Genomic DNA, 13,397 nt, shown 5'->3' on the forward strand with positions numbered 1-13,397 from the left:
AATGTTCTTGTCTTTTTTTTTAACAATGATTATCATGTTGTTCTTAAATAGCCCATCACATAAATATCTCTTACCCATAGGCATCCCACTCTTGACAGGGACAAACTTTATTTGGCTAAAACACCCTTCTAAATCCATATTTGCTCAACAATGAGCTAAAAACCATATTCTTTTAAATATTAGAAGCATGAACCACATTCTTTAGAGTTAATTTTTTTCTAAATGTCATCTTAGCCCCACTTGTTTATGGCCTAAATGTTTCATACTAAAGAGTTACTTATGAACAATTGTTCTTTATTAATAGTTATTGTATACTTAGAAAAACTAATCTTGTAAAAACATGCATGACATGTAACTCTAGTACCAACCTACCACTATATAAGGTTGTCCACCAAGTTTATTTTTGACATAACTTCTGTAAGCTTTATAGCTTCCTCGTCCACGTTCTCAATCACGTTGATTTGTGCTTTATTCACTTTATAATGAGAGCAATCCTTAGTGTGGTGTCTTGGCTTTTTATTAACAAAGCAAGTTCATTTTTTTTTTATTTTACCATCACTACTACCATTAAAACTCTTGGAAGAACTTGATTCTTCATGCTTCCTGTTTAATTTCACACCACTTTAATTATTTTAAATTTTTCCTTATGTGGAGAATGTTTAGAAATCAGGTTTGACTAAGAAGCAACTAGGACAACAAGGGGTACCAATATGATCATTACATTAGTGTTATTAACATTGATTTCAACATATGTTATTTCAGTAAAATGATAACCTTTATAAATATAAATATCACACACACACACACACACATATGAAGATGCAAGAGCCTGCCTAGTAGTAAGAAGGGTGTTAGATTGTAAGGATGTTTTCAATTTGAAACCCAACAAGAGCAGTTTATTGTTTTCCTCTTTACCAATCTTGACACTATGAGATATAAGGTTTGAATCCTAGATATAACATTCTAGTTTCTTTTTCCTAAGTTTGGCAAATAAATTAACAATAAACAATTAGTGCATTAATCCATAAATCATTGCAATTAATGATAATTAAATAGTAGATCAATTTTTAGCACACAAATTTGACAAATAAACAATGAGTTTGATAGATAAATTTTGATAACAGATAAACAAAATAACATATAATAACAATCATGTCCTTTCAATCTCTATTTTTCAAGTTTCCAACTCTTCTCTAATTTTTTAGTTCAAGTTTATAAGTAATAGATAAACTATAACAAACTTACACACAAAATATATGTTCAGAGCTACCATATTTTAATAGATGAACTATATCAGACATAATAAATAAAGGCATAGTTTATACGTATACTATATAAAGAATATTTTACTATTAAAAAAATAACATTAACAAAAGGAATTGAAATTTGTTTAATTTGAATTTTTGAAATTTTCATTTGTTTTCTCATGATCTCTTGGTTACCAAATAGAAAATATTAAAATTGTAAATTGCATTGTCACTTTATCATATAAAATTAAGTTTGCCCTTTTATGATCATTAAAATCTCACCATACACGAGCAATTGGTAAATGAAAGGAGAAATCAGGCAATCAACATACAAAATAAAAAAATAGTGAATTAACATTGTAACAAAAGTTTTGATGAAATAACATATTTTTAGATGTCGCAGTTTTGAATCAAGACATTTAATTAAATGTCATGGTTATACAACAAAACTTTAATTGATATCTCACAATTGCAACGTTAATTAAATTCAGGATTAACGGGTCGACCGGTTCATAATGGTCAGTTAAATCGGCCGACTAGCTAACTGATGCAGGCAAAAGCTAAAGACAACAACAAACAAAGAACATAAACTTTTATAAGCAAAAGGGGTTGTAGATGTGAACCCCAAATTCATAGGTTTATTCTCTCTATAATAATAATAATAATGGAGTTTATATCTTTAGAAGGTTTACAAAAACTTAAACAGGCCAAAAACCCTACCTCAAGTAGGAAACAACCATAGAATCCAAAACAATGGAAGAAATCCAAAAATAATAAGGAAAAATACAAAACTGCCAAAATCAGGGCATTAGAGCGAGATTTTTTAAATATAAAGATTCGACAGTCAGATAAAAAATTACAACCCTTTTTATTCATCATTTTGTTCTAGTGTGATTAGACCTCTTCTTGGACGTAGGCCTATCCAGCTGGTCCATAAATACATAATTTAGGTCATCCACGTAATCTATCTAGGGCAAATCTTCATCTAGTTATGACAAACCCACATTTGACTACTCAGAATCACCCGTTATTACAAGCTCGACTACATCATTGACACTAAAAAGCAAAGAACAACTACTACGTGAACAATAACTTTTTAAGATTTTAATTGGAGTATATTTTTAAGTCTACAAGTTAGAGAAATATGTATAATTTGACTCAAAACATATTTGGAAGCAAAAGTTCATAAAAAATATGATTTTTGTGTGAAACAGTTGTCGTGTTCATATAACTAGATCAACTAACGGATCGGTTGATCTAGAAGATTGGTAATGAGGCTACATGTTAAGTTGTCGTGCTTCAGAAACACGACATTTAGCGCAAATTGTTTAAATGTCGCTATTTTGAAGCGCGATAAGTATCTTGCCGCGCTTAAGAATAACAACATTTAGTAAATGTCGCGCTCTAGAAGCGTGACAAGGTGATAATATGCTATTTTACTAAATGTTTTTCAAATATTGTTATTTTACTAAACTTTTAATTTAATGTGCTACTTAAAAGAAAAAATCTAAACAAAAGCAATTGACTAGTCTTTTTGGGCGACTTGTCTTTGGCTCGTGCAAGTGGCTGATTTCCATTATTGTTGGTGATCTTGATATGTTTGAATTCAACTTAATGAGATTATTTTTTTATTAATACAAGACTATTTTTTTCAAGGTTCATGTATTCAAAGTTGAAGTTTTTTCTTTCCTTTCTTATCTTTAAAATTTTATAAGCTTATTTTAACTATTTATTTCAAATACCACAGTCTTACCTTTGACGTTTTAAAAAGTTAGAGTTTTCATATGTGATTTTTACCTAATTATATTATTTTTCAATATTTTTCTCAATAGTAGTTTGTTAAACTTTCTTTAAAGAAATTGTTTTCTTCCCTTGAAGGACAAAAGAAAGAAATCATGTATGAGAGAGAAACTTTTGTTATAAATATCATGCAATCTTTTAAAACAATTATTGTGCTAGTGAAAATGACAAGGAATTGACCACTTGCCATAAAATCATATCTCTTTCCAGAAAAATGTGCTTCTTCTTATTAGCACGAGATAGACTTTAGATGCAAGGAGTTAAAAGACATGACCTCAGCTGTCCCAAGTTCTTCTTCCTCCTCCGTCCCCCCTTCAAAAAATTCTCATTCTTCTTAGCACGAGATATAGAGTTAAAAAAACTTTATCTTATTTCAGCGGTCCTGACGAGAGAAAGAAAATGATGGTTGACGAGAGGTCAATTCTCTATTATATTCCCGAGGAAAATAATGTTTTAAAAAGTTTGTGTATGATATTAATAACAATTATCCCATACCTTTGTGTTACGAAGCTGAAAACGTAGAGATGGTACACTTTTAATGGTTTGATTAGTTATATATAATCAATTGTCTAATAATTGAATTATATTATTAAGATTTTATTTATACTATGTGTAAATAAAAATAGTAGCATATATCATATTTATGAAAAAATCTCAACCTAAATTTTGTTATAAATTTTATAGCAATCTCGTAAAATCAAGTAGAATATGTGGATCAAAGACCTTGAACCCTGTGAAAAGATAATTTATTTTAAGTTAACACCACAAAAGAAAAAAAAAGACAATTCTTTTTAGGAAGAAAAGAGAGGAATAAGAGGAATTTAAGTGAAGGAAAACAAGTAAATAAATTGCAAAAAGTTAGTAAATATAAAAAAGGATAAATTGAAGAATTGAAATTGCATATATGAGGCTGATCATATTTCATAATAACTATGTGACCTTTTATATATTGGTACATAATTTGAATTCTATCTAGATATATACATCAAATATATATATATACAAATGTTGGTATAAAGTAATAAGACTTTTTTAAATCATAATACAAACTAAACTCATTCTCTATTGATATCGTATAAATCTTAGCTAGTATTATGACTTATAAGTAGTTTATATGTTGAGGACTTCCACTCTAAATAAAACTAAGCTTTCTGATTCTCCGTGCATGTTCAAATATTTATGGTTGATCATTTTTCATTAGGCGATCATGGCTTCTAGTCACTTGGTTGAGTTGTTAATTGATTTCTCAAATCTCTTGGCCAATTAGGATTCTTTCAATATGGTTGATTTCACTACACTCGATCAATTTCAGCTCTCTTCCTTTCTTTCTTGCAAATAGTCATCGTTCTTCATTTAACATTTAACAAGTAATAAGTACTTTTTTATTTTCCAAATGAATAATTTTGTTTACATGTATATACTTAATTGATTTATCTAATCAACCAAATATGAAATGAAAAGTGACACTATTCAATTAAAACCATCGACCAAGTCTTAAAAGTACTTTAGCTTTTAAGTTTGATGTTTAGGGTTTTTTTTTTTTGCATTTCAAATATAATAATTACCTTAACCCCATAATCAATTTCCAACTAGTCTCTTTCTTTATAAAATCTCTAACTTCTTTAGTGTAGAAATGATAAATTACATGTCATGACACAAACCTAAACCTTCCTTTAAATTCATTAGAGTAATGACTTCACCAATCTCCCTTCTTTGCCATACCAAACTCATCCTTGCCTCAAATAATGCACCATCGTTCATGGTTGGAGAACCTTATATTTACTAAAGGATGTAGTAAATAAATAAAGCTTCATTAAGACAAATTTATGAACTTGAATATTTAGAAGGAAAGTCCACTTATGTGTTCTTGTTCTTGTATCATGAATGCATACCATATTTAGTAACCATTTGGTGAAGAATGGAAGTTCTAGAAGATTTTTAATGAGATTCATATATCCAATATTCTTATTAAGTTAGATAAACTATGACTATTAACACCTTGTTTCGTGTCCATGTGTAGAAAGTTGATATTTATCAGTTTTTCTTTAAAAAAATATAAAAGAAGGTTCACAGAAATTCAAACACTCTAGAAGAACTGCTCAACCTCCATGTCGTAGTGACAAATAATAACACCTATGTGAAAATATTTTTTTTAATTAGGACTTCATGTTTTCCATGGTCTCATTATTCTTACACTCTAATGATCAATAAAAAGAGGCTATTTTGGACTATGAGAATCATAGCCTTTGTAAACCAAATAGAGATAAGAAGATAAATAGAGAGATTTAGGATTATAAATATTTTATATGTTTTTTTACTAATGTAATGGAGAATATATCCTTTTTAACTTGTAATAATTTATAAGTGCAATTTGTATTTAACATATCCTTTTATAGAAATCTAGCCTAGTTTATTATTCATGTGTTATTTTTAAAAAACTTTTTTTCTTAATTTCTTTCATGTTATATTTGAACATAAAGGTTAATTTAACTTAAATAAATAGTTGTATTTTACCGAACTTAATTTCTTGTTCTAAAGGAAGAATCTTGAACTTAAGCTAAAACATGAAATAAAGCTTAACTAAAAAGATCAAAGTGCAATCAATATAAACTTCGGAGTAATTATATGATTATAACCTTTAGATTGATCTTCTAATTTTTTAGGGGTACCATCTTCTAGTATTTCCTTCATGTAATGATAATACTTCTTTATATATCGACCATTAATTGATTGATAATGCATTTCCCCACCTTGACTTGCTATATGATATACACCTTAATTAATAACTTTAGGAATAACAAATGGACCCTCATAGTTAGGGAACTATTAGCCATATTTTGGATTCTTATAACTAATTGAAAATATGGCTTTCCATACTGGATTACCTACTGAGAAATATTTTAATCGGACATGTTTTGTTAAATGCCCTTTTGACCTTTCTTTTATGCGCAAGTAAATGATCCAAGTCCTCTAACTTAGTTAACATGGTTGATTAATATTCAGAACTATCAACATTATATTATGCATCCCTTCTAAGTGATTGTAATTTAAGCTACATAGGTAATATGACATCATAGCCATATATTAAAGTAAATGATGAAGTTCCTACATAGTTTTCTATGACGTCTTATATACCCATGTTACTTATAATAAAACATCATACTAAGCTTTAAAATTGTTTTTAACCAATTTCTAAATATTGAGGATTAAAGTTTTATTGGTCAATAATGTCGTACATTGAATTAGGCATAATGAGTAAAGTGGAATATTTTGGGTCCATATTCCTATGCAAATTGCTTCTCACCTTTCCTAATAAATACTAATCCTTGGTTTATAGTAATAGTTTCTACAAGTCCAAACTTGTAAATAATTTATTCCTTAATGAATTTTATCTTTGTTTCTTGATTGATTGATCGATAAGAACTAACTTTAACCCATATGGTGAAGTAATACATGGCAATAAGGATATAATTATATTTCATTGATAGAGGTTGGTGTATTTTACTAATAATATCCATTTCTCATCCTCTAAATGATAATGATTTGACGAGTACATTAAGATCATTTAATAATACATGTTGAATTAAGTTGAATTATTGGCATTATTAATACCTTTTTGTAGAAGAAATTAAAGTTTGGAGACTGGAATTAGACTTTCAAAAGTTTAATTAGTCAAATCAGGGGTTTAATTGTGAAAAAAATAAAGTTTGGTAGCCAATTAGGGTTTGATTGAAGAAATTCAAAACTAAGGACCAAATTGTTAAAGACACGAGACTTCAAGGGCTAAAATTAACCAAATTAGTGGCTAAATTAATGAAAATTAAAAGTTTGATAGTCAATTAAGGGTCCAAATACATAAATTAGAATTTAAAGACCAAGATGAAAATGACGCTAAACTTTAGGGTTGATGATTGAGTTTGGCAGGGGTGAAATTGCATAAGATTAAGAGTTTGAAAGACAATTACAAATGTAATTAAAAGTAATCAGAAGAATAGAGACTAAACTATAATCTATTACATCTCAAATTAAAAACCTTAATTTATAGGTTTTAACCTAAATGATGCGTTGTTCACTCATTGTTCATCTCTTTTCTTGGCAGTTTTGGATGATCGGAATGACACCTTCCAAGAGCTCGTTGTGGAGTTCTACACCTCCAAATGACATGATGCTTTTTGAAAATAGAGGAATAACATCCCGTTTACAACCCTATATCCATGAAATTAGATGTTTATATCCCAATTCTTCCATAGAAGTCTCTAACATCTTATCTCTGATAAACCATCACTGTGTTTTCAGATTCTGGGCTAATCGAGTTGGCACAATCAAGCGAATGAATATGAAGCTACAGACCTTCAAATTTAGCAATGATGGATCCAAATGAAAGGTGTGCATCTTTCATACCAAGTTCAGGTGGTCTTCGATGTCGTTTAGATCGGAGTTTCTCTAGCGAAACCTTAAAAGTGACCAATTCTGTCAGCCTTAACTAAGAAACCCATTTGTTCAAAACCACATAATCTTTTTATGTGTTCACACTTAGAAACTCAAAGAGGATTCTTATCAAGGGCCATAAATATTTCATCCGATATTAGAAGGTGAGAAATGCATGTCTTTCTCTCTAAGAAAGAGAAAACAACTTAGGCAAAACTACCATCCTAAAAAACCATTGAAGGACAAAGGTTTCAACAGTTAAAATTTGTTCAAAGCTCTTTTATTTTGATCATAGGATTGGGCTTTGATCAATCTTTGAGGGAATCCATCAAAAAAATCTAGAAAACCCTATAAATACCTTTAAAAACAAAGAAGGTATAAAAGAGAAAAACATGAGGATATACTTTATAAAGAGACCCTAGTGTGAAGGTTCAAAGACTTAATATAGAAGGTGTAACAAGCTTTGGAAAGAATAGAAAGTGCAGGGGAAAAAAGGAATAAAAAAAGAAGGGAAGTAGCAACCTATAGCAAACAAGTTTAAAAAAGGTATAACTATATGAAAACCCAAGGGTGGAGTACATATGGCCTACCCATTAATGCTTTTTCAATGTTTAATGATGTTTTTGAATCTTTTTGGCATTATTTTGTGTTTTATTATTTATTTGGATTGATGAATTAAAATTTCATTTTGATTGATTAATCATGTTTTAAAGTTGTTAATTTTTTTGGGATGTTCAAAAGGTGGTTTGCGTGCTTGGTTTTGACGAAGTATAGTAGTTTTTGAATCTGTCAAATGTAACAATAGTTGTTTGATGGCTTTTTCTAGGTTGCTAATGCATGTTTTTGGTTCTTCAGTTTATGGGTCTCAAAGTGTTTAAAAAATCAATTTTAGATTGACTTTTGATGTTTTTGTTAGCTAATAATAGGGCTATAATTTTAGAAGTTGAAATCTTATACATGTTTTTTTTTATGACTCAAGTTTATTTGTTAGTGTTTTTTTATTCAAACTTGTTTTTTTTATGATAATATGGTTTGTTGGGGCTAAGAGAGCTCGATTTGAAGGCTTAAAATGTATTTTATGGGTTTGACAATGTATGCTGGGTTTTTTGGGCAACCTGAGTTCATGTTCTTCATGTTCATCTGAAGAATAGTCTTAAGTGTTAGTTCTAGGTTTTATTTTGATTTGATTTTGTTTTTTGCAAGTTTATATATCATCAATAGTAAATAATCTAAGGTTTTAATGTATCAATAACATGTTTTGTGGGTTTTAATCTTAAAATTTTGGTTTTGAACTGAAATTCATTTTGACATAAATCGTGATGTTTGAGTAATAATCAAAACATATAGATACTTGATTTTTTATCTATGTTTGACTGTGAGCAAAACTTTGCCTTTTATTGCTTGAAATCTTGTCTAGTTTGATGTTTACATTGCTTGGTTTGAGTTTGAATATTCTTCATTGTTCTTCATGCTCTATTTTCCTTGGTGTTTCATATGTTTTTGTTAGAAACTTTTATGTTTTTTTTTGTGTTTTTTTTTGTTTTGATTTTGTTTTCGTTTAAATCTTAGTTCTGGTTTAGTTTTGCATTGAACTTTATTTCTTGGTTCGATTCATGGTTGAACCAGTGTTCTCAAGTCGATCCAGTTGGGTCAAAACTAGGTCAAATACTTGAGGTATTGTTTAGTTTGCCACTGTTTCAATAAAAAGCAATTGTGGATTAAGATCGTGTTTGGCAAACACGTTCTTAGGTCTGTTTTAATAGTTTTGTTTTGAACAAAAATATATTTTTGCCAAACATGGCCTGAAAGAAATTAAAAAATAATAATTTTTGTTTGTTGTATCGGCTGAATTCTTATAAAAATATATTTTTATTTATAAAAAAGGAGAAATGTTTTTTAGCATGGTTTTAGAAAAATACATGTGTTGATTTTTCTTTGCATCTTTTGGAATATATACAAAGTTTGTAAAATTTCTTAAGGATTTAACCAATATTTCAGTAACTTTAAAATTTTAATTCATAAAAATTAATTGTCAACACCCTAGTATAAATGTTGGACCCCTAAGTAGGCTAGTATTTATATACTAGGAGTTGACTAGAAAATTTTTAGGATTATTTTAGATATTTACCAATTTTAATTAGAAGTACTTTTTACTACAATATACAAGTTATGAAGAATACTTTTACCTTTTAGAATAGGTGAACCCTATCAGGGCACCTATACGAACCATTCTCATAAAATTTATCTCGGCATATGAGCTTATAATAAATTCAAAATGCTAGATTTATTCATGGGAGAAAATCTTTATTATGAGCCATAGAAAGACCATCGATGATGAACACATCAAAGCTTTTAAACCATATCTAGATCACATAATGTAGTTTATCTCCGGTAAGGTGCATTAGGGGTGCTAGTACCTTTTCTAGTCATAATAAGTCATTTACCCTTGGGAATTTTAGATAAGACCAACATACTCGATTCTTTTAATGATTCTAAATCTAATAATTAGATGATGACTTTTTAATCCTGACATTCTACAACACGTTTCCACGTGTGGTAATAATATTGATGCATAAGTGATCATTTAAGAAAGAAGCCAAAACTAGCCAAAACTAGGTGATAATTCAAAATTATAATTCGAATTATAGAAGTTCAAATTTCATAATTATACAGTTTAAACTGTCCAAGGAGAAAGCCTTGAAACTCATCCCACTTGCCTGAATGAAAACGGAAAGCATAAAACAAAATAACACAAATGTAAGAAATGTATGGGAGATGCATAAAGAACATGTTAAATGAGAGAAAAATTACAGAGGAAAGGTGCATTAAAAGGTTTCTCTGTTTCTTAAGAAAACAACGTGAATCTACAGCAATGCATTCTGCAAGGGCTGCTGGTTATTATATAGCAATACAATTTGCTTAAATTGGATACATTAAATAGCCTAATTCTCAGCTGATTTACTTCCATAATCAGCCAACGTCTCTTTCTCTTTCTGTCTTGTTCTCCAACGTAACCTTCCTTGTTGCTGCAGTTGATTTATTTCTATAATCAACCAATGTCTCAACGTCTCTTTCTGTTTCTGTTTTGTTGCCATTAATATCCTCCCTCAAACTAGGCCGGGGTCGGAGGCATAGTTTGTTCTTGAAGTAAGCCAATGCAGTTTTTGACATAGGTTTTGTGAAAATGTCAGCTATTTGGTCATGAGTGGAGATGTGTTGAGTAATGAGAAGTCCAAGGGCAACACGTTCACGTACAAAATGGTAATCCAACTCAATGTGTTTGCTACGAGCATTAAACACAGGATTGACAGTCATGTGCAACGCACTGAGATTATCACAATAGAGGATTGGCGGAGAAGTATGTGAGATGCGAAGATCTTGTAGGATGAAGGTGAGCCATGTAAGCTCTGCCATTGTGTGTGCCATAGCTTTGTATTCGGCTTCAGTACTGGAACGAGAGACAGTGGGTTGTTTCTTTGCACACCATGAAATGAGATTGCTGCTAAGGAATGTGCAGTATCCGGTTGTGGAGCGTCTTGTTGTAGAGCAACCTGCCCAATCTGCATCGGAGAAGGCACAAAGATCAAGTGTAGAGTGGGAAGTAAAATTTAAACCAGTATTAATTGTGCCTTTTATATATCTTAAGATGCGATGAACCATTTTGAAGTGTATGATAGTTGGTGCGTGCATGAATTGGGAGACAAAATTAACACTGTATGAAATATCAGGTCTGGTGAGTGTTAGATATTGTAAGGCTTCAACAAGCCCACGAAAAACCTGTGGATCTTGTAGTAATATATCAGTTGCTGCAGTCTTAGTCTTGGCTTCCAGTGGTGTGCTCATTGGTTTACAATCCACCATACCAGCTCGTTCAAGGATCGTCAACGCATAATGTGATTGAGAGAGGTGAAGTCCTTCAGGTGTTTGAGTGATTTCAATACCTAAAAAATGATGAATTGGGCCTAGATCTTTCATTGCAAATTCAGAACTCAGCAATTGAATAAGGTTTGTAACCAGAGGAGCAGAGGATCCTGTGAGGAGTATATCATCAACATAAAAAAGAAGAATTAATGTATCCGAGTTAGAGTGAAAAATAAAAAGAGATGGATCGGCAAGACTACAAAAGAAACCATATTGAAGAAGAAATATACTAAACCGATCAAACCAAGCACGAGGTGCTTGTTTGAGACCATAAAGAGCCTTTCTTAGCTTGCACACATGAGATGGGTATTGTGGATCAGCTGTTCCTGGTAGTTGTTCCATGTATATATCTTCTGATACAAAACCATGTAGGAAAGCATTTTTAACATCAAGTTGTCGTATGGACCATTTATGAACTAGTGCTATGGAGATAACCATGCGAATAGTTCCTGGTTTAATAACTGGAGAATAGGTCTCAGTATAGTCCAATCCATCAATTTGGTGATACCCTTTTGCTACTAACTGAGCTTTTAAGCGATCTAGTGAACCATCGGGTTTGAGTTGTGTTTTGAGTACCCATTTAGAGCCAATAACATGCATGGCTTTTGTGCGGGGAACAAGCTCCCAAGTATGATTTCTATGAAGAGCTTCCAGTTCCTCTTCCATTGCAGCTTTCCAGCCAGGGTGAGCTAAAGCAGACCGAAAGTTAGAAGGCTCACGTGGGATGGTTGTAGAGGACTTCAAGGATGTTAACGCATATTTTGGATTTGGCTTAAGGATCCCTCTTTGTGATCTTGTTACCATGGTATGTGAGAGAGGAGGATCACATGGAGAATGCACAAGCTGTGTGTCTGATTCCAATAAAGCAGAATTGGATGGTGAGGGAGATAGTTGTTGCAATTGTGTGTCATCTTCATTATCAGATTCTACTAGTTGTATTTCAATTGTGTTATCATCATTAAGATGTTGCTCTGTAGTTGTAGAAGTAAAAACAGACGGGTTGTTGGAGGTGTTGTCAGTGATATGAGGCAGTGATGTAGACTCTGACTGAGAGGGGGGAAGGTGGAGTTCTACCATTTCATTTTCATTGTTATGTTCAGCTAGTTGTGCTCCAGTCACATTATTAGCACTAACATGTTGTTCTGCAATTGTATTAGTAATAGCATTATCATCAGGTAAAGGAAGAGAAGATGATAGGGTATGTGGTAATGAGCTTAAGCATGGTGGAGTAGACATCACAGGTTGTATGTCTGTGACAGACTTGGAGATAGCAGGTGGTAACCATGAATCAAAGATGCTCATAGCATGTGTTGGGGACGAGGTTATGTAATTCTGAAGTTTTTGCTTATAAGGAAAATATGACTCATCGAAGACTACATGACGAGAAATAAGCATTTTTTTACTAGGAGGATGAAAGCATTTGTATCCTTTATGTTTGTCACTATATCCTACAAAAACGCATAGAACTGTTTTAGGGTCAAATTTGTTCTGTTTTGTATCCCAGGTGTAGGGAAAACATTTGGACCCAAAGACTCTAAGGGATGAGTATGTAGGATGATTACCATGTAACATGAAATATGGTGATTCAAAGTTAAGTGCTGATGAGGGCAATCTATTCATAAGATAAACAGCAGTAGTGAAAGCTTCAACCCATAGAAATAAAGGAGCATTACTATGAAAAAGCATAGTCATACCTAGTTCCCGTATTACTCGATGTCTGCGTTCTACTATACCTGTTTGTTCTGGTGTATAAGGACATGATATCTGATGAATCACTCCTGTTGAGAGAAAGTGTGATGATAGTTTGGAATTTATAAATTCGCCTCCTCCATCAGAGTGAAAGACCTTGATATGTTTGTTAAATTGCCTAGTAACATAATGTTCAAAAGCAAGATAAGCATCTGCAAAATCAGACTTGTGTAGTAAAGGGATTATCCAAGTATATTTAGAAAAATCATCGACTAAACAAGCATAATATCTGAATTTTCCTATTGATAAAAC

Source organism: Populus nigra, chromosome 11, assembly GCF_951802175.1.
Source record: "Populus nigra chromosome 11, ddPopNigr1.1, whole genome shotgun sequence".
In the NCBI taxonomy this organism is placed as follows: Eukaryota; Viridiplantae; Streptophyta; class Magnoliopsida; order Malpighiales; family Salicaceae; genus Populus; species Populus nigra.